At 42.9% G+C, this 22,370-nt stretch overlaps 1 protein-coding gene across 1 annotated transcript in view; it reads right to left on the bottom strand.

Annotated features, from left to right (window-relative positions):
* The window catches only part of LOC144141422 (uncharacterized), a 98,718-nt gene that overhangs the window by 32,600 nt on the left and 43,748 nt on the right, over positions 1–22,370 (bottom strand). The gene's annotated exons all lie outside the window — the stretch shown is intronic.

The following is a 22,370-nucleotide window of genomic DNA, read 5'->3' as shown; positions in this document are numbered from 1 at the left end:
CCAAATTTTGTGAACCACAGATGACGTATTTTCTGACAATAAGGTCAATGAGTCAGCATTTGTTGCATGAAACGCAGAAGATGAGCCAAGTGCGAAAACTAGTGCAGAGTGTTGCTACAGCTAAAATGTAGAAGAAAACAAATGCATGCTTTTTGTTTGCACCAGTGCAGCTAGAGCAAATAAAAACAAATGTTGTGCTTTGGCACAACATTGTTGTGCTTTGGCACAACTAAAACAGCAGAGTTGTAAACAAAAACCACCCCACTGACTCATTGGCTGAACTATTGTGCTGCTGAACCCAAGCAAGTGAAAATAAAAATTAGGAAGCAGTAATACGTCAAAATTACAGTAAAGACCACGTGATAATATCGCGGCATAACTACGTTTCATAAAGTACAGCTAGCTCCATGTTATGTTCAAAAAGCGTACACTCTATCTGGCGGATTTTTGTATGATACTAGGAAACAACATGCGGGCCAATACACCCCGTTAATGGGGTTGGAAAGGGAAGCTGTAAACCACAACGATTGATCATGCGGCGTCACTTGAATTCACGCACATGGCTTCCAAAACGTAAAACCAGAGAGAAGTAAAATGCACCTAACCACACCCTTTATTACTTTACGCAGATATTCTTCCCTAAGGATAAATCATCGCACGATCCACTAATTGTGGTTGGTTGGGTTGTATTGGTGGCGCACTTAAGGGGATGCTCTTTCTTTCTCAAATAAAATTAAGTTCAAACCCGGTGATAGATGACCTTACTTCCCCTCCAACTCTGGCGCCGCCGACGGAGGCGACGAGATCAGCGGTAAAGATGAAGGAGAAATGAGGATCATGCATTGGGGTGAGCATCTTTTATTTTTTAGTGACTACTAGAGCATGCGCAAGGCGCGCACACGCCCGCTACACCTGCCGTGGGTACACCACGCAGCGGCGCGAGAGATCGGGTGAAGCTATCACCTGACATTACTGAAACCGCAGGCGGTAGACCCCTGCACCATCTGTCTCCCTCGTCTCCACCTGGGCTCGTAGCTCAATCCCTAAATCAACGGTCTCTTGCTCCGTTTGTCGGTTCGTTCAAGGTTCGATTCCTGGTGGTGCAAGTAACTTCTTTTATTTGTTTGCGGGAGTTTTCTGCTTACAGCAACTCCAGCTACAGACCCATTGGGGTGTAGAGGTAACAAGCTTCCCTTTAAACATTCAATAAATGTGCAGTGTTAACCGGCATATATATGCAAGCCTGATTACCACTTTCGTAAACTCTGCTGGTTAGTAGTTTCCATTCAACTATTGTATTTTCGATGCGAAGTTAATGAACAGTCAGCTTTATTTCGGTGCGAATGCTTCTTTTGCCAATTGCGCTTGGCCTTTTTGCAAGATGATGAGTAAAACGCAAGCATAAATGCCATATTTTAGCGTGAGGTAAAATTCAAGCCATCCCACTTTTATTGTGATACGGTGTTAGTCATCAGAGGGCTTTCCCGGATCTATTCCTGTGCAGCAGCTAGTGGTGGTTGTTAGCGGTTTTAAAAGTATACGTTTTGTTCTTCTGCATAGATGCACACTTTGGATGTAGTGGTCTTTTTCTCAATAACATCACCCGACATTTTTTTAGTGAGCCTGTTTACTAGACGGAAAACTCACAACCATCTCAATCATGATCTTCATCAACATTTTTATCGGCGTCACCACCATCAACGCAACAATAAGCGCCTCTACCTGTTCATCACCATCTCCGCCATTATCATCTCCATCAACAGCAGCAGCACAAGCAGAAGGTTACTCCCTTCAGTGAAGGACAAAGCCTCTGCTCGAAGTTTTTAGCTAATTTCTGTGAATTCGGCAAGTTACTTTGTGTGCCACTCCATCTTCTGAATTCATCCTGCCACCGAGTTCTCCGTCTTTCATCATCTGTTTACTCACTCACGGAAGCCATATTCTTCAATCGATATTCTCCCTGTCGTTTCCAAACAAAGCTGCTTCTAATGAAGATTGACTAGAATGGTATTAACTTAAGCCCATTCTGTAATCCAATCTGTCGTATCAAACGAAGAAGTACATACGTGCTACAAATTCCAAGGTTAGCCTTCGCCGAAAGAAAGAAAGGTTTAGCTAGTGCAGGAAGTAGAATACGGAGAGCCGAAAAAGTTAGAATGAACGAACTTGTCGAAGAGTCTGAATAAACTGACCAGTGAAATAGGACAGAGAGAAATTTGAATGAAAGGAGCATGTACAGGAAGTCAGCAGGATGACAGAGGCATATAAGCACGAGAACAGGACCAAACGACATCGGGGAGGAGGACATAGGAAATAGGAAAAGGAGAATCAGGTATAGTTTTGGGAAATCGCAATGAGAAGAACAAAAAAAATAAACATTAGGCAGGACTAGGTACACAGGGAGAAAAATTGGGACATTGGCAGTGAGAAGAATAAACAATTTCTGTCAATGATTAGGTTAGCTGTTGTCGTATTTACGGCGAAAGCATGAAGGCAAGAAGCATTTATACACTTACAGTGAGCTTCTTATCGAAGCAGTAATGTTGTCTGCTCCATTCCCAGAATCGCGTGTGTGTACGCTGACATCGAACCAACATAATAAATGACGAAGGGATCGTAAGAATTTGTGGCGTCTGTCCATAGTATTGCCCAATATTAACTTCAGTGTGCTTTTTTTATTTTTTTGCAGATCCCATCTATATTGAAAAGACACTCGGCTAAGTTACAATAACTTCTAGAACGAGAAAAAAATGCGTGATTTACCCATAAAGCATTACTAACGAAAGCCAGAAAGCTTTTACTTTAAAGCCCATACAACATCCAAGTGTACCGTATTCGTTGTGTTACAATTTCCTATTACAATTTCATCCGATTACAATTTCATTACTCCTTCTACAATTTCATCCTACGCTGCCACCTCACGAATCGCTTTATAGGTAGCCTTGCCTCTTCGCTTCCAACAGACCCCCTGTGTTTGGCGCAGGATCAATATACTATCACTTCACTGCATTTTTCTGGGTTAAATACGAGTGTGCCACTGTATTTGATGTTTCTTTATTTGGTGCCCCGTATACATTTTAGGGCAATGCGGTGAACATTACCTCGTCTTTTTCTGCTGTAGACAACGTATTGCTTTTGAATTAAAAATGTTTGAACAGAGGCAGTGAAACGAAAAGTCCGAGAATGGTAAAACAGAATTGGAGGGATTGAATGGGGAAAGGTCCACTAGAAGAGCGAGGGAAGAGTCTAAAAATTGGTGGTGGTATATAGTACAGACAACGAGAGAAGGAAGTCATGCAGCAAAGAGTTAACAATGAGGAATCGTAGGTAAGGGCGGATGTGCGGTAATAGGTACTCAAAGCAATCTTGGCGAAGATCACAGGCTGAGAATACCAAGAAAAAAAGGAGTACAGCGCTAGGAAAACAATTTTTAATTAGGTGATAATCAGGACGAGAGGAGAGCAAAAACAATATTCTAAAATGGCGTCACGTTATGCGATAAAAAAAGAAGTGATGAAGGCGAAGTAAAAGTGTCGAATACAGGGGGAAGCCACTGTCCAGAAAGACGGGTAAAAGGAGGACGTGAAGGGAAGCCCCTCAGAAGAGAAGGAGGAGCTAAGAAACTAAAAAAAAAGAACTGCGAAAAGAGGATAAAGAGGGAAGTTATTTGGAAAGGAAATAATAGGAATATGCCAAGGAGTAACAAGAGTAACAACGGGAGGTTTTTTGCATTTAAATGACAGCGAGACAATAGGGGAAGGAAACAGTTGTAGGTAGAACGGAGAATACGTCGATCTTAGGTTTTAAGTGAAAGATGTTTCGCCATAGGCACGTATACCTATACCGGCTTTGTTAGATAAGTTAGCCACCGAAATTAATTTGACAGGGCACATCTATCCAGTTGCCAAAAGGGTCGCTGCGGGCTTAGTTTGTTATTCCAGTCGTCTACCTGGCTCACGCGCGAAAGCGGGAATAGTGGGACGCAGTGTTTTAATTTAAAGGCTGCGTGCTATATAGATTACTCTCTTCGCGGGCATGGCTGCGAAAATTCACCCATTTATGCTGCCTACACCGTTGTTTTACGCTTGCGTATCAAACACTGATTGCGTGAAAAGAATAAAGTTGCGGACGATGTGCATTGTGAACCGCCGGTTATGTAGGTGTTTTAAAAACTCCACAAGACACCTGCAACACTAAACGGTTACAAAAGCTCTCATGGCCACAGGGCACGTACTCAATTTCCGCAACTGGCACTTTATAGGTTCCACGCACCCCGTATATACTTCTCCACAGCTTTTCCTGCCACCTGTCCGCCATGTAGTCTCAATAAATGATGCTTCGTTAGCCTTGTGTGTCAATGACCTGGTTTGCAAACAGCTGAAAGGTCCACAACACCTCAATATCAGCGTATATTCAGTCTGTAATCTCTTTTTGCAGGGATTGCCCCAGTGTGCCGCAACTTTTCTTGCTCAGAACGATTGCTCGCCCGCGCGCATTTGCCGTTCTGTGTGCTGGATTTAAGTAAGCTATAAAGCACTTTCGGTGGGGAGCCTACACCGAGGCGCTCTAATAGCCACTCTAGGCCACCTGCAGTCCAAATGGTTGGTAGCAGCAGTACATCAAAGGGGTCAGTTTGGAATAATTGTACTCTGACTGTTGAGTAGTGGCGGCGTCGCCAATTTTTTGTCTTGCTAGAAAAGTTCCTAATATTAGGTAATATACATTTGCTCAACAACGCTCCCTCCAGCACGTGTTTTACACAACACTGTTCAGAAGTGTAAGCGAGCGACAGCTCCTTACATCACGTACCAAATTAAGGAAGGTTCTTCAGTGATCCCTCCACGATACTTGCACGCCAAACCAGCCATCGCACAGTAACAGCCGCCGACACACTCAAACATTTTATTGTGTAGGCACAGGGCTTCTGGTTCTGAACATTTCTTCTTTCGTGGCATTTGTGCGCATGTGTCATATCCATGGGGGCACATTATTATTTTGTCATGTTTTATTGTTCCCTAGTACTATTGAAACTTCAAATGAAAACCGGGTGAATTAGGGCGATGAAAATAAAGTAATTAAAAGAAACGAGTCACTACCTGCTTGTCTGTATGTTTTGTGTAGTGGTAGCATTGTGCTTTAACAAAGTTCTCCGTTTCCCCACCGTGGTTTGGGCGTTTTTAAGGTGACCGTTCCGTGAGTATGAAAGCAATGTTTTAAAATCAACGCTGTGAGCAACCTCATTCGAAATTGGAAAGCCGAGTTTATCCTTTTTGGTATATGCCACACAAGAAGAATTAGGCAACAAACGCCCCCCGGGGCAAAAAAATTTGTAGAACACCACACACAGGAATTTGGGTAATAGAAATTGCTGAAGTTTAGTAGTGAAAGGTTACCGCAGAGAAAATGACAAAACTGGAAACTTCGCCTGAAGTCGTGGTGATGCTTCAGTGGTATGAAATGTTGTTTGCAGAGACCGTCGTGCTGAACGAAGCACTATAAATAACGCAATGGAAAGTTGTGACAGCGCGAAATCACCTGAGATATTGAGGTTTGTCAGTTCCTAAATCACGAAGGTTGCTTCAAAAACACAATCACCTTCAATTCTGAATCGATTCGCCACCAACGCTATCCCAAAAAAAGGCTATACAGGCAAAATGTATTTTCCTTCCATCATTACCTACGGCAGCAGTGCCTAAAGCGTCAGGGTCACCTATCTCAGAAGAAAAGCAGAAGTATTCAAAAGTTCTGTTGTTACTACTTTTGGCACGAGTTAAAAGTACCAACACGCAAGTTAAAGCCGGTCGCAAGTCTGGAAGGCGTGGTTACAGGCATGCCCTTTTGTAACAAGTAATGGAAGCAACAAGCACTAGACCTGTTTGGAGTAAATTCTGCTCTTTTCACCGATTAAGGCTCCCTCCCCTTCAAAAATGTATGTAGATTTCTATATCAAGGGGGCATCAAGTAAGCACTGTCACGCGTCTCACGCGGCAGAGAAATGAGACTCGGTTTGAAGCATTAGATTTCCACACAATATATTTACAACACCAAAACCTCAAACGAACGCGATCCTAACCACTCCCAAGCATATCACACTATACCCAAAACAAACAAGCATGACCTCACACTACCAACACTCTACTCCTAAAGTCACTATAACACATTACCTGTCTCTGTCACATTCAAACAAATCCTACCGCCAGAACCATGGTGCGATGCCGATGACGTGGCTCAGTGGGTCGGTCGGCTTACGCGTCGCCGAACGTCGCCGAACGTTGCGATGGCCCGTGCTGGTCGTCAATGATCCGAATTACCGTTGTGCGATGCCACGGCTTGGCTGAGCGGCGCGGCTCAGCAGGCGGCCAGCAGTGCGAAGCTGCTGGTCATTGGTGTTCCTGAGCTGCCTGCTGCCAGACGGTGCGATGCCGCTGGTGCGTCGCGGGGCACGGCTCGACGGGTCGCCGGCGGTGCGATGCCGCCGGTCAGCAGGAGGCCAGCAGAGCGAAGCTGCTGGCAATAGGTGTTTCCGAGCTGCCCGCTGCCAAACGGTGCGATGCCGCTGGTGCGTTGTGGGGCACGGCCCGAACTTGCCGCCGTTCCTCCCAAGACCTCGTTCCACTCTGTCCACTCCAACTGCGTCGTCCTCCTCTTCGCCTCGCATTCTATCCTGTCAGGCTCCCATTTGCTGGTCAGATAACCTCCTCCTCCTCCTAATCACTCCGTGTATGTTCTTCATTGGCCCCTTCCAAATCCTTCTCGCATCTCGTACTCTGATTCTTCTTTGACTTGTCTTTTCTTCCATAATCTTCTTTTCGGGCCAATCCCCCTTCGGGTATGGGTTCTTTTTACCACATGACAAGCACACAATCTTTCTTCGTGCTTTAGGTCATTTATCTAACATCTAAGAGACTGTGTTTTTAGCATTGGCAACCTAAGCACAGAAGGAAAATGCGACAGACAAAAAAAAAACTTGCACTCCGACAACAAAGGCATTACAATTACCTAGGGCTTGGAGTGTTTGGAAAGTAGCTTACTAAAATACAATTTCCTTTGAGAATCAAGGCTGTTACACAAGAGTTCGTTGATGGATCACGAAAACTGTTAAGAAGACAACGCCGAAACAGAAACGTGCTGCACTATACCGAACTATAAATAGTCAGTTTCTCAAAGCCAACCTTGTCTAGAATTCCTGAAACGAAGATAGCACAAGAGTTCGTTGATGGATCACGAAAACTGTTAAGAAGACAACGCCGAAACAGAAACGTGCTGCACTATACCGAACTATAAAAAGTCAGTTTCTCAAAGCCAACCTTGTCTAGAAGGCCTGAAACGAAGATAGCTTTGGTGCACAAACGTACATACTTGACCACAAACATAGGTTCGAAAAAATTCTGTATATAGGTCAGAATCGTGCAAGCCATGCTGTAGCACTCAGGTGGTGCAAAATGCACGCACAGCATAAAATTAAAACTTTTTAGATTTGCTCCAAGAAGCTGTCCGTTTGTAAGGAGAGCAAAAAACTGGGCCCTCTGACAGAGAACGTTTGCACAGAGAACTCTCAAAACGTGATTTTTTAATCATTGAAGTTGGTATGCAGAGCTAAAGTTACGGTGCAGCTCAATCTTGTGCCGTTGAGCGACAGTGACAGAAAACAGCAAATCACACTTGCAGAAGTAACGGTTAGGACGGTTGTGCAAAAATTTATTATTGACTTCATGAAAGGAATGCAGCCTTTACATACTAATTCTAATCGTCACGCAGCGCAGTTAGGAAAGAAAAATAAATTTGTTGACTTAAAATTCTGGACGACCTCAAAAAGCCGGTTTGAAAAAAAAAAACTGAATACAACAATTAAATTGTAGCAAAGAGAAACACAAACAGAGCTCAGGCCAGAGATGACACTTTTTTGCTGTACCCTTTCTTTGTTCCTTCATCAGCCTTTTTTTTCGCTAGAATCATTCTGGCCTGATATTAACTTTGTATTTTCATCGGCAGAAACTCTGGCTTTTCAGCTAATCAAAAAATTATCTTATAACACGTTTACTAGTTGTTTATCACCCCCTCGAAAAGTGTGCTTTGTTTTATAGAAGAACTGCGCGAGCTGTGCGAGAAAATTTGCAGCTCAGGCAACTTGTGCAGAATCGCCGGGTTCAACATCGACCTGCTGCGAAGTGAGCGGTGAGCTGTTCAACATTACTGGAACGTACTTTCTGAAGTTGGAATTGCGAGTCTCATCTGGAAACCGAAACGGGAATAGTTCGTAAAAGATTGTCTCACCCGTCCATATATTGATGATGTCAACGTACGAGAATCCGACCTTTCTTGTACGGCCAGGCCTGTAATTACGTAGGAATTCGCAGATCACTAATTTGTTTTGGGTCAATTAACGAAGTCCTACCCTATACCATCGGATCATATTTTTACTGTCACCATCTATGATAAAAAATGTTTGATATACAAAGTGCTAGCTTTGACTGGAATTCTTTCATTCAAGATAATAACAACGCCACTGCATATGAAACTTTTGTCCGCACTTTAGGCCAGATGAAGGCGGCGTGTAAGAAAACGGAAGTAATAGAAAAGCGGAGGGCTGAGCATCAATGGCTTAATCCTGGTGTCTTCGATTTATTATAGGAAAAAAATACTTTGGACCATGTGTCGCCGAGCCCCTGACAACATAGCGCTGCGCGGCGAGTTCCTTATGGGGAGAAACAGAGCGACCGCGCAGATTCATTTGTCAAAGAGGCAATACTGTACCGAACAATTTAAAGCGTCCAGTCGCAATATGACTAAAACTTGGTACTTAGTAAATCAGATATGAAGTAACAAAGGCCTGTCTACAAAAAAACATAATAGAACAAAGCTGGTTCCACTAGTTTCGACCTAGCCAATAAATTAAATAAAACGTCTTCATTGGAACAAAACAAACCCGTCTAGTGCGCAAGTCACAATATACTACCCAATCACATGTCATCGCGCGCATGTACCCTCTTTATGACGTCGTCTGATGTACTTTGCACAGTAAGTAGTTTAAGCCGCAACAAATCACCAGGGATTGTTAACATACACATCGTAGATATCTGCAGACATATACTGTCTTTAAAAACTCTTATTTTGTTTGTAATAAACACAAAAATGAAAAGAAAAGGAAAGGGAAGAAAAGAAAAAAAAAGTGTAGCGAAATACGTAAGGCCCAACAAAGCGGTGCTTTGTAGATGTCACATCTTACGTGCATCAATGGAGCGTGTCAAAACGTCTGAGCATACCCATGCTCAGCACCCGCTGTCCACTGCATACCCCAGGTACGAAATGCTGCCTGGTCTGGTAATTACAAATCGCCGGATACCACGGGAGGGTGTACTGGATAGGTACAACCATACTAGGTGAGGCTCCTTGGACACATACAGCATTTCATCACCAGACATGGATTTGCCAACCCTGGATGAGCATATTTGCCAGAACCCTCCTTATCATTTCACAATTACACTGTCGGCTTTCAGTCCCCAGCAGCTGCATGGGCACTAATCAAGGCGGCGGGAAGGCAAGCAATACAACTTAAGGTGCTAAGAATCTCTGTGTCCGGGTCGGCCGCTGCTGGAAACTATACATTTGTACATTTAACGCTAGAGCACTACCGAGCAAAGCTACTTTCTCGGTCTTTTAACACGAGTTATCCGATATTCAATGGGATATAGTAGGGTTAACCGAGGTAAGAAGGGTTGTAGAACGATTTGTGGTGCTTCCTACTGCTGATATTGTCTGCTATTGCGAGAATTCTTAAACACGTCATTTAGGGTTAGGGGTTTTGGTTCATAGAGGTATAGGAAGAAATGTAGTCGAATTTCACAATATTTCAGAGTGTGTTGCTTCTCTTGTTATTAGGATCAACAAGAAGCACTCGCTGCATGTGGTGCAGGTATACATGGCTACATCCACGTACGATGATGAGGCTGTGGATATATTTTACGAAGAGATCTTCGAGAGAGACATGCCATGGTAGAAATGCGTCAAACGGTTTATGCCACACAAAATTCAAGAAAGGGTAAACAACTAGTTTCACAATTTTTTTTCGAAGGCCACACACTTCGCAGGTGAAGGCACCGGCAACCAAGAGCAGGCAGTTTAGGTGCGGCGGCACATCAGCTGCCGGCGGCAGCGACGGTGCTGCAGCCACACCTGTCATATAGAGACGGAGGACTACGTGGTTGCTCCACTCCCGCAGGCTGTAGTTGCTGAGTGGCAGCGGCGTCAGCGTTGAACCTTCGCAGTCCGGTAGACTGCCACAGTATTCTTGTCTGTCGGACTGTGTGGGGAGTGGAATTCCGACGACTGAACTCTTCTTCCTCCATGCTCCAGACCTCCGGCGTCTTATCAACATCCTCTTTCTACGTTCTGTTTTGGCTCGCTTCTTTCTCATCTTCAGAGCCTTTTCCGAAGCGCTATGTCCCAGTTGTTTTTCTTCTCCTTCTTACTTTCTCTTTTGCAAAACGATCTTTTATCTGTCGCCACTGCTGCTTCGTGTACTCGGTGCCAAGACCATCGGTTTAATAACACCTTATCTTCTCGAAACAACTGCGGAGACATGCTCGTTTTAGTTGCCGAGAGCGATAATCTGCGCATTTTGAATACCTTCTACTGAAACAGACAGAATAGAAAATGGGCTTGAAAAGGTCCGAATGGCGATACTAAAAACGAAATTGACTTCATTGTAACTTTCATTACCCGTGAGATTTACAATGTACAGGTAATTCGCCGGATTAAAACAAGGGATCACCGAATCATCAGAAGTCGTATCAGTCTGCATTTAAGAAGAGAAAGAAGAAAGATGCTAAAACGGAAGACACCTAACCTGCCCTCCGTGGGGTGGAAAGTGGGAGAATTCCGATTGTTACTTGAACACACTTTGTGCGTGTGGTTTAACGACACCAATGATGTGGACTCTCTCAATTATCACTTCACAGATGAGGTCGTTGAGAAGAAAACTTGCCATAGAAGAAAACAGCCCGCATTCGAATCCAAGTTATCACAGAAAACTGAGGATCCTATTGATTAGTGCCGGAAAATGTTAGTCAGCACTCCGCGATACCAAATGGAAATGGCAGAGCTCTCCAAATTGATCATCAAAAGCAAGACTACCGACATCCGTGCGTTCAATGTTGCAACAACTGAAGCAACATTGAAAAACAAAGGGAGTTTCAAAGCGACTAGAAGGAAGCTCAATATTGGAAAAAATACAATCTATTCAATCCGGAACCCCCGTGGTCACATAACAAAATCGATGATATAATAAAAATAGCCAAAGAATTCTACACAAAATCATTCGCTTCTACCCCTGCCTCAGACACACGTTTTCCCGTAAATGTTGCGCAGGTTACAACGCATGAAGAGCGATGGCGCTCCAAGCAATGTAGAAATTCAAAGCTGCAGGCGATGATGCCATTACGTCTTATATATTGTGCATTGAAGCCAACGTTGTCAGAGTGAAGCTTGCAGCCCTATGCTCGCAGTGCGTGTGCTCCTTAAGGGTGACAAATGAGTGAAAAAATGCAGATTTAGTTCTCCTACATAAGAAAGGTGATGCCAAAGAGCTTAAAATTACAGGCCCATTAGTCTCCTCTCCGCTACCTACAAATTATATACTAAGGTAATTCGTAACCGCGTGAGTGCCACTTTGAAGTCTCAACAGCCACGATAACAGGCCGTTTTCATGAAGGGTTTCTGAACTTTATGTAGTATTCACGCTATCGTCCGGGTAATCGTAAAGTGCCGAGACTATAATGCACCGCTGTATATGACATTTTTAGGTTATGAAAAGGCATTTGACTCAGTGCCCACTTTAGCAGTAATACACGCATTACGTTATTACGGCGTCGAAGGGGCATACATTGCGATATTAAATTATATATGCGACGAATGTAGGGGAACAATACGGTTCATCACAGAACTTGGGAATTTTCCATACAAACGGTGGTCCAGCAAGGGAATACAATATCACCACAGTTATTACCACACTGTCTGGAGGGTGTGTTCAAAAATATTAGGTGCTGGAAAACAGCGGTTAGAATTATACAGTAATATCTCAGCCAACTACAGTTTGCAGATGGTATCGTCCTGTTCAGTCAGAGCAGCACGCATTTGCAGCACATTCTTTGCCAATTGCGGTCAGCTAGTATGATTTCAGGCTTGAAAATAAACACGGAAAAGTCAAAAGTAATGTGGAATGGGCGCGCTATGCTACATCACTTGCAGGAAGGCAATTAGGTCTTGGAAAGAGTCAGCGCATACGTATATTTCGGGTAAGTCACAGCTGCACATCTAAACCATGAACGGGAAATTAGCTACAGAATAAGCATGGGGTGGGCTGCGTTTGGTAAGTTCTTACCCAGACCTGGCTCTTACGCAGTAGCTCGTCATAAGATTATTTTCCGCCTTATTAAAACGTGTTCCGCAGTTACCGTGACACATCTGGGCTTAAACGCACGTGAGCGGGAGCTTCGATACCATCAATAACCGATTCAGATGCGTAAGGCGCACAGACCTCGACGATTCTCCGTGCCTGTAACTCACCGGGAGCAGGGGGTGACCGTAGTATTTCTCATTACATAGTAATTCTCATTACAATACCTACGCCCTTCAAAAACCCTCCGCCTTATTGAACTTGATTTCATTCACTACCCTTGAACAGTGCAACCCCGTTGTCAACTTCCCTGGGAGCTTACTTGACCTTTGCTTTTCAAATATCAAAATCTTGGGGGTCAACGTAATACCTACTCGTTTGGTTACCCCGGACAATTACTATTCACCCTTATATATAGTACTACCGTTTCAAAGTTTTGTGTAAAAGGCCAATCCACGTGTTTCCGAATTCCCCCGCTATAATTTTGCTTCAGGTATCGAAATCACTTTTTACCAGTACGTGTCGAATTGTGATTGTTCGGCAACCCACGCGTTAAATGACCCAATTTATTTGGCCAGTGAAATAACCAAGGTACTCTAAGAAGGTATGCGCAGATACATATCACTAAAGAAATCTAAAGTTTAGAAGTATCATTTCTTGTTATCGTGTGAACTCCCGTCGGCACCAAAAGGCAAAGAGTGTGCCCACAGGAAAGCACAAAAAAGTGGGGAGACAAAATAGATGTTAGAGTTTAATGAGTACCGGTCACTCCGTAAAAAACTAAGATCCTGATAGGGCCCATACATTATGTCCAAAAAAGCACTCTTAAAAGGGCCCCAAAGACTTTTCAAAATATGTCTGCAGTACATCGCCTCAGCATAAAACTGAATGCATTATTCTTCCTAACTCTGATGAAGTAATCATCAATTACGTGCCTGCCAGTTTCGCTCAGCAGTTTAAATCGGTGTACAGAGGTACCTGCGGGGTTCAGTCAGCTCCCATCTCCAATTGTAATGGTACGGCACCGAGCACGGCATTTGTAGGGGAGGAAAGAGTAATGAAAAGCCCTCGAAATGCGAAGCCCTCGCTAGCGTGTGGCCCAGATGGCATTCCCATGGCTCTACTCGAGGCTTTCAGTCCTATTCTTGCTCCAGATTCTGTATGCGTATTTAACAAATGTATTAGTACTAGCACGTTTTCTGACTTGTTCGAAATCTGCTAAAGTTGTACCTGCACACGAATTCGGGTAAAAAACAGCTGTAAAAATATAGAATAATGTTCCTCCTGTGCAGTGCTCCAAACATTTTTCAATCAATCATTCATTCTCTCATTACATCCAGAGTAAAAAATAAAATGATTCCAAATCAAAACGCTTTTATACCTGGCCACTCGACCACTATAAACATGCGTCAAAGACAGTCGAAGACCAAGGTCAACTTGTCAGGGTGTACTGTGTCCTTAGCAAGGAGTGAGATATGGTTTCCCATCCATAGTTGTGTAAAACTTTCCCACCTTCACATTTCTCATCTATTGCTCGATCTGCGGCGTGAAGACATTACCAGTCGTCACTGCTGCGTTCACTCTACCGGGCAGCACTTCGGCACGTACTCTTCCACCAGCGGTGTGTTTCAAGGGTCTGTCCTTGTACCTCTTTTGTTTTTACTCTTTATCAATGATATTTCTACGTCTATTCAGTAGTGATCGTTCTTGCTATACGCAGACGATATTAAAATATTCGAAGTAATTGTTAAGATGTCAGACTGTGCACAACTGCAATGTGACATCACCGTGTTTTCGGACTGGTGTAACAGAAAACAGTTGACACTTAAGAGTGCAAAAATTAAAGTTGTGTCGTATGCCCGTAATACAGATGACATTCATTTCACCTATCGTATATGTCAAAAACTTCTGAATCGGGTGTGTCTAATCAGAATTGGAGTTTTGTTTTACCCTAAGCTCACATTTACAGCCCATAATAATAAGATTACAAATCGCGCTTTGCGAACACTAGGTGTAGCTTGTGGCTTCTCCCGTGAATTAGACATCCAGACACATTTCTTCAGCTCTATACTTGTATGTGTCCCCCTCTACTGCAATTCGCATCCGTCGTTTGGAATGCTATATGTCGGTCCAAAGCGGCGGCCATTTCGCGAGTGGAAACTAACTTTCTCTCAATATTAAAAGAGAGGTATGCTACTGCGAAGTGTAAATCTGATCCTGGTGTTGATACCGCCAGCTTGTTTGTAAGAGAGCAATTGCACAGCCGGAGGGCCAAGGCTGACCTACTATTCTTGCACAAACTGGTCCACAGCCTCCATGATTGTACAGAGTTGTTGGGTGCCACCAATTTGAGAACCTCGACAGAAAACACCAGGGCGCCTAGACCGTTTTATGTCCCCGCAGTTGCAAAGAGTCCCGTGGGACGCATTCAGCATCGGTACAATGTGCTCGCTGAAAGGCTGGACGTATTCCATCGTCCCTTTCCAGCTTTTTGTGAGGAAGTGCGGAGCTTGACAAATCAGAGTAGCTTGCTTGCCCTAGTATGTAACTTCCCTTCACACACTTTATGCTGCCAGGAGTAGTATATCGCTGTATACATGCTTATTGTGTCAATGATTCACTTGTGTATGTAATTTTTATGCCTTCATTGTGGCGTGCTTTTTAGTTAATATTTTTTTACAATTTGCATGTTTCAGTGTAGTGTGTTTTAAATCATGCCTTGTTGTCTTCAATTGTAGTCTCCAAAGTAGTTTCCACTGCCTCGTTGCTATGCAGTGTTTGTACTGCCTTGTTTGCGTATGTGTGTGGGTGATGTGTGTGTGTTGATGGGTGTGCATTACAAAGTGTCTCCTTCTCGTACAGGGCAACCAATACTATATTCTATATTTTTCGGCGATATGGACTTTTCTTTTTTCTTCACCCCAGCACATTGTTCCTGAACACACTAATAAAAAATGATTGCCATATTTATTCATAATGAATATTATTTCTGCCATTTGTTGGTTTGATCATTTATGTATATACTCCTGGCATTGTTTTTTATATTTTTCTGTGAAACTTGTTGCCATGTTGTGTGGTCTTGACAAAATGGGACATCGCAAAAGCATCGAACCCTTGCTTGGCGCTAATACTTTATTGCAGAGTAACTTTTATAAAACCCAAACTCTCCTTTTCTATGTATACTCTGTGTCTATTATGTGCATTGTGTATTTTGAAGTATATTATATTTTGCTGCAGTGCATCGAACGTTTCGCTGGCCGAGGGCCGTAGCTTGCAATACTGGGATTCTTTTTTAGGTTTCATTTTTCTGAGAATTCTCAATTTTTTTTTGTGTTTCTGTAATAAATATAATTTTGTGTGTTGTGCCGAGTATATTTACACCTATTTTTATGAGTGTTTTCTATTATATGTACCAGCACCGAGACCTTGAAAATGAAGGTTGATTGATTGGTTATCATTATTATTATTATTATTATTATTATTATTATTATTAATATTTTTTGGTAATGTTCTGGCTTCTTGCTTTCCGTTAATAGCTATATCTGAAACTTGGTTGTGCCCTGATATTCTATCCAAGGACTATTTTCCTCAAAATTACCATGTATATCGTAATGATCGTGCCTTAACTGGATGCAAACAAAAGGGGGGCGGGGTACTTCTCGCAGTTAACAAATCTCTCCCGTGTGTGCTACGTAGCGATATTGAAAACGCAGGTGAGTCTTTATGGGTCGAAATTCATATCTCTAAAACTGAAAAACTTCTAGTTGGTGTTTTTTACGTTCCTCCTGATGTAGTTCCTGACGCGTTCAATAAGTTAGTCTCCTCCATTGAACAGGTGCTCACTACTCATTGCGACCTCAAGGTCCTCCTCCTTGGAGATTTTAATGCTCCTGGCGTTCAGTGGAGCCACCTCACCTGTTCCTACTACAACCACCACTTTCAACAGAAGGGTAATAGGTTACTAGATTTTTCGTCTTTCACTTCCATGGCACAGCGTAATCACATAAAAAACTGCAGTGGAAACATTCTGGACCTGTGCTTTTCAAACTTCGATGGCGTTAATGTGTCGCGCTCCGATTGTGCTTTAGTAATACCCGACAAATATCATCCTCCTCTTTCTATTTCCTGTTGCCTTCCTACAATGCTCCACCGTTCTGTAATTTCAAGCAATGCGCAACCTCGCTACGCTTTCGCTCGGGGAGATTACGTTGGGCTGTATGGCTACTTTTCTGCTGCCCCTGGGTCAACAGTCATTGACCACTCTGATGTCAATGAACAAGTTGACCGTTTACTGAGATTGTGCTTTTTGGTATGAAGAAATAAATCCCGCAATATTTACCAAAGAAGTTCAAGTTCCCACACTGGTTTTCTTCTGAATTGCGGGATGCCCTGAAACTCAAAGAACGCGCGCACAGAAAGATGAAGCGCTCTGGTGCGAATCAGTTCGTTCACGAGTTCCGGCGCCTACGTGCCCTATGCAAAATATTGCACAAACGTGATCATGCTTTGTACCTGGCGTCAGTTGAAGCTAAAGCAACTCATCAACCGGGAGCCTTCTGGAAGTACATTCATTCTAGATCTAGTACAACGAAAGAATCTATTCGTCTACTGGATTCCAACGGCGATGAGGTTGCAGATGCGGCCGACTGCTTTGCTCGTCAGTTTTCTTCTTAGTTTGGGCTTAGCGGTGGTAGTGATGACGGCAGCGTCTCTTGTCACCAGGACGGTTACTCCGCTTGTTTCCAATTGGATGAGAACATCGTGCGGGCCAGCATCGAGTGGCTAAAGCCCTCGTTTTCTTCTGGGCCAGATGGTATTCCTGCTGCAATTCTAAAAACGTATGCAAATATATTTGTTCCTGTGTTCACCTCAATATTTAATAACTGTCTCCGGTCTAGCACGTACCTATGATCATGGAAAATCTGTCGTGTATTCCGTGTTTTCAAGTCAGGCCCAAAAACCGACCCCATGAACTATAGGCCAGTGTCGCTTCTTTGTTCTGCCTCTAAAATATTCGAGTTATCTCTTCATAAGGTCTTGTCTTTCTCACTTAAACACGTCCTCATTCCTAATCAACATGGCTTCATGCGTGGTCGCTCAACTTCCACAAACCTCGCATGCTTCATGGAGCAGGCTGTCCCAGCAGTCATTGGTAGAAGCCAGCTTGATGCGGTCTACTGTGACATGAGCAAGGCCTTTAATGTAGTCAACCACTCGTTATTGCTTGCCAAGCTCATTCTGTTAGATGTTCACGCTTCCTTAGTGGGTCTTATACGTTGCTATCTCCAGGAGCGATATTGCTATGTAAGTGTTAATGGTCAAACATCATTTAGGTACAAAGCAACCAGTGGTGTAACCCAGGGCTCCGTTCTGGGCCCCCTTCTTTTTTCCATTTTCATTAACGATGTTGCTTCTGCCATTAAAAATTCTTCTTTTTTGTTGTATGCTGATGATGTGAAAATCTTCAGAGAAGTGCGTAATGTTCAGGACTGTAATTCTCTTCAGGCTGATATCGTGTCATTCCATCGTTGGTGCACCAAAAACGACTTAATTTTGAACCCCTCAAAAACGAAAGTTGTTTCCTATAGTAGGAAAACTCAACAGCTGCAATACTTCTATAAAATAGCAAGCACTGCACTGCCGAGGGTGACCGAAATTCGGGACTTGGGAGTACTATTTGATTCTTCTCTGACTTTCTCTTCCCACGTTACACAAATTACCGGACGCTCTCTTCGATGTCTGGGTGCTGTCTGCAGGTATTCTAGAGAGTTTAAAAGTCCTCTTCCTTTCTTAAAGTTGTATTCGGCTCTGTGCTTACCTCTTCTCGAATACGGTTCTGTTGTTTGGAATGGAACTTGCAAGTCCAATAGTGACCGCATCGAAAGGGTTCAAAATAAGTTTCTTTCTATCTTTAGGCACCGTTTCCGTCATGTACAAGAAGACGCAAACGGCAGCACGCCTTGTCTCAAAAGTATTCCTTCCGTTTGGTGTCGACGAATGAGAGCTGACATTATCTTTATAAACTTCTTCGTGGTGATATTTTGTGTGATGACTTGGTTGCACTTATCAATGTCAACTTGCCGAACAAACTTTTCCGAAGATTTCGAACTTTCAGAACAGATGCTTTAAGTAAACGATGCTCGTCCATCTGCAGAATACAATGTGCATATAATGAATATTCCGACAGTCTTGATATATTCCAGAGCTCTTTGTCTTTGTTCTCTAATGAATTGAAAACTGTTGTAGCTTAAGCGCCTTTATGTCATTTGTGTGCCGTATTTCTGTTCCGTATTTATTTTATGCAAATCATCATCTTGCTTGTTTGTTTTTCACTTTTCATGATTTTGTGTTGCTTGAATTTCTGTCGGTTTAAGTGTCAGTGCTTGTAACGCTGAACTTCGTTTTTCCATTTTGAAACTTCCTAACATTTTGTTACAAAACCTTTGTTTTATGTGTATAATCTATCTCCGTCATGTGCATTGAGTATTTGCTTGTGTATTTTCAATTTTTCACGTGCCTTCAACGTTTTGCTGGCCGGGTGTCATGGCTTCTAACACTAGGCTTCCTTTTTTTTGTTGTTTTACTGTTTTGCGTTCTGGGATCTCTGTAACTATTTTTATCTTATTGTTTCTTTCCTATATACGGTTTTCTGTGTTGTGTTGTCTTGATTTTAGTTTGTTTTTATGAATGCTTGTATATGGTGTACGAGTACCAAGACCCTAGGGTTGTTCCTGGGCACCAAAAATAAAGGTTGATTGATTGATTGATTGATTGATTGATTGATTGATTGATTGATTGATTGATTGATTGATTGATTGATTATTATTATATTATTCCGGAGATGATACTTACTACCGATGTCGCGTAAGATGACAAAAGGGATAAATAGAATAGACGTCTATTATGAAGAATGCTCGCGGTCTTCGCACCAAAGCGTCTGAATTTTTCTCAAATTTAGTTTCTTCAAGTATTCAGGTTATGGTTATTTCCGAAACCTGGCTCTGCGGTAATATTAGCTCTTCGGATTATTTTCCGCCAAACTACCAAGTCTTTCGTAAAGATAGAGATTTTGGTGGGGTTAGGCAAAAGGGAGGGGGGTGTTAGTTGCGGTTGACAGTACTTTTCAATGTGTGCGGCGTCATGAACTGGAGGGCGATCACGAGTCTGTCTTGCTAGATATACGACTAAATGAAGGTGAGATGCTTTTACTGGGGGCATTCTATATTCCTCCGAATATTGCTCCTTCATCGTTCAATCATGTTCTTACATCTATAGAACAAGTATTCGCATCTCACCAAAACCATCCGCATGTTATCCTGGGTGATTTCAATACACCTGGTGTGCAATGGGATAGCCTTACTCTTCAACACTACAATTATTACGTGCAACAGAAATCCAGCATGCTATTAGACTTCGTAGCCTTTACATCCATGATGCAACCTAATAATATCAAAAATAGCTCCGACAACATCTTGTACCTCTGCTTTTCAAACATTCAGAATGCACGAGTATCAACGTCTGGTATTTCTCTTGTTAAACCCGACAAGTTTCATCCTCCGTTTTTAGTTTCTTTTCCAATCTCTTTTCAACGCCGTACTGTCTCGTCGAAGAATAACGAATTATCTTGCTACTGTTATGCTCGTGGGGACTACATTGGCTGTATGACTTTATTTGTACGTTTGATTGGTCTGAAATTCAAGATCTTCCTGATTGTGATGCGCAGGTCGAGCGGTTCACTGAGGTTGTCAAAAGCGGTATGGACAAGTTTATCCCCAAGTTCAAGCCCAGCCGCTCAAAGTACTCCTATTGGTTCTCCGCAGAACTTCGTACCGCGCTTAAATTAAAGGACCGCGCCCACAGAAAGTCAAAGAGCACTGGACTTGCTAAATGGAAGGAGGAATTTCGGTCTAACCAAAAAATATGTAAAAGGCTATATGAGCGTGACAACCGCTCCTATCTAGATTCCGTGGAGAGCAGCATGAATTCCCAGCCTGCAAAATTTTGGAAGTATATCCGGTCTCGTCAAAACAACTCTTGTGATCGCATCAGCCTGGTTAATCCCTCTGGGAAACTGGTTCATGACGTCGCCAACTATTTTGCGCAGCAATTTAGCGCTACATATGGCCAGCGCGATGAGACAGTAATGAACCTTTTGTTAAACCATGTACAAGGCCCTAGCCTTATACTATTAGACGAAAAGCTGGTTCTTGAGAGCCTAAAGCGCATGAAACCATCTTTGTCCTGTGGCCCTGACAGAATCCCTCCAGCCATTGTTAAAACCTATGGCAGTATTTTTGTACCTGTTCTAACTTCTATATTCAATAATTGTCTAAAAACAAACGTCTTCCCCCGCACGTGGAAAATCTCTAGAGTGCGCCCAATTTTAAAGACAGGCCCGACGTCTGACGCAAACAAATTATAGGGCTGTTTCTCTCCTTTGTGCCTGCTCCAAGCTGTTTGAGACAGCGCTTCACAAAGTCTTATCAAGTTCTGTACAAAACGTCCTTTTACCTAACCAGCACGGCTTTATATCGGGAAAGTCGACAACAACAAACCTCGCCTGCTTCATGGAGCAGACCTCCGCAGCAGTTTCAGAGAGGGGCCAGTTGGACGTTGTATACTGTGACCTGAGCAAGGCATTCGATGTTGTCTGCCACTCGTTGTTACTTAATAAGCTTTTACTGTCTGGCGTTGATGCACCACTCGTGGCATTGTTATGGAGTTACCTACACAATCGGTTTTGTTATGTGAGTGTTAACGGCAGGAAGTCCGCTATGTACAGGACAACAAGTGGTGTGCCCCAAGGCACTGTGTTGGGCCCTCTGTTGTTTTCTATTTTTATAAACGATGTGTCAGCTGCAATCAAGAAGTCTTCGTTCCTAATCTATGCTGATGACATCAAAATATTCAAACGTATTAAGTCTGCTGAGGACTGTGTTTCCCTAAACAAAGATGTGTCCTTGTTCTCTAAATGGTGTTCAAAGAATAGATTAACTCTTAATCCAAAGAAAACAAAGGTCATCTCTTATAGCCGAAAAACAAACATCCTTTACTTTCCTTACACCACTGACGGCGGCCCCCTGTCTGGAGTTGATGGTATCAGACACCTTGTAATGCTCTTTGACAGCGCCTTAACTTTCTCGCCCCATGTCGATCAACTTACTCGGCGGGCTCTTCGCTCTCTTGGTGCTGTATGCAGATTTTCACGGGACTTTCGGTCCCCTAATTAATTCCTGAAACTATTCAAAACACTTTGTATTCCTCAACTAGAATATGCCTCTGTCGTATGGAATGGAACCTGTCATTCTAACAGCAAACGTATAGAGCGTGTTCAGACCGAATTTCTATCAATATACAGGCATCGTTTTTCCTCTGGGCCTCCCGAGACTGCCTTAGCAGTATCCAGATTCCCATTGCCTGTCTTTCTGAGTTGTCGGCGAACCCGCCTAGATCTTCTTTTTCTATATAAACTGCTTCATGTATTATCACATGCCAGGAACTACTAGCACAAGTCAGCCTTCGTGTTTCGCAAAAAACAACAAGGTTTACCCCCCCTTTCCATATTGCTACAGCACTCAACACCCATTCCCCCCTCCAAAGAGTGCAGCGTCTCTATAACTGTCACTCTGGGAAACTTGATATATTTCAACGTCCCCTTCGGGAGTTTTTGACTGGGTTGTTAGCTGTGATACAATAATTACGCTTCTTTTGGGCACTTTTTTTTAGTTTTTTGTATGGTTTTTATGTATGAAATGTCTTCATAGTTCTTGTTTCTGGTTTGTAAGTCCAATATATTCGTGACTTTGTGGCTGTAACTGCTTCATCGACTTGTCATATATTACGGTATGCTACTTGCTTTCCATCGCACCCGATTTATTGTTATGTGTCTGGTACTTTCCATCTTCTGTTGCTGTTTTTCATAAATCAGTTCCTGTATTTTGTTTCATACATTCATGTTTAATTGAAGCTTTGTGTT

This window comes from Haemaphysalis longicornis, unplaced genomic scaffold, assembly GCF_048455015.1.
Source record: "Haemaphysalis longicornis isolate Haplotype H1 unplaced genomic scaffold, Haemaphysalis longicornis Haplotype H1 scaffold_6, whole genome shotgun sequence".
Taxonomy (NCBI): Eukaryota; Metazoa; Arthropoda; class Arachnida; order Ixodida; family Ixodidae; genus Haemaphysalis; species Haemaphysalis longicornis.
The sequence above is the reverse complement of the archived record's forward strand: the minus strand, read 5'-3'. Positions and strand labels throughout refer to the sequence as shown.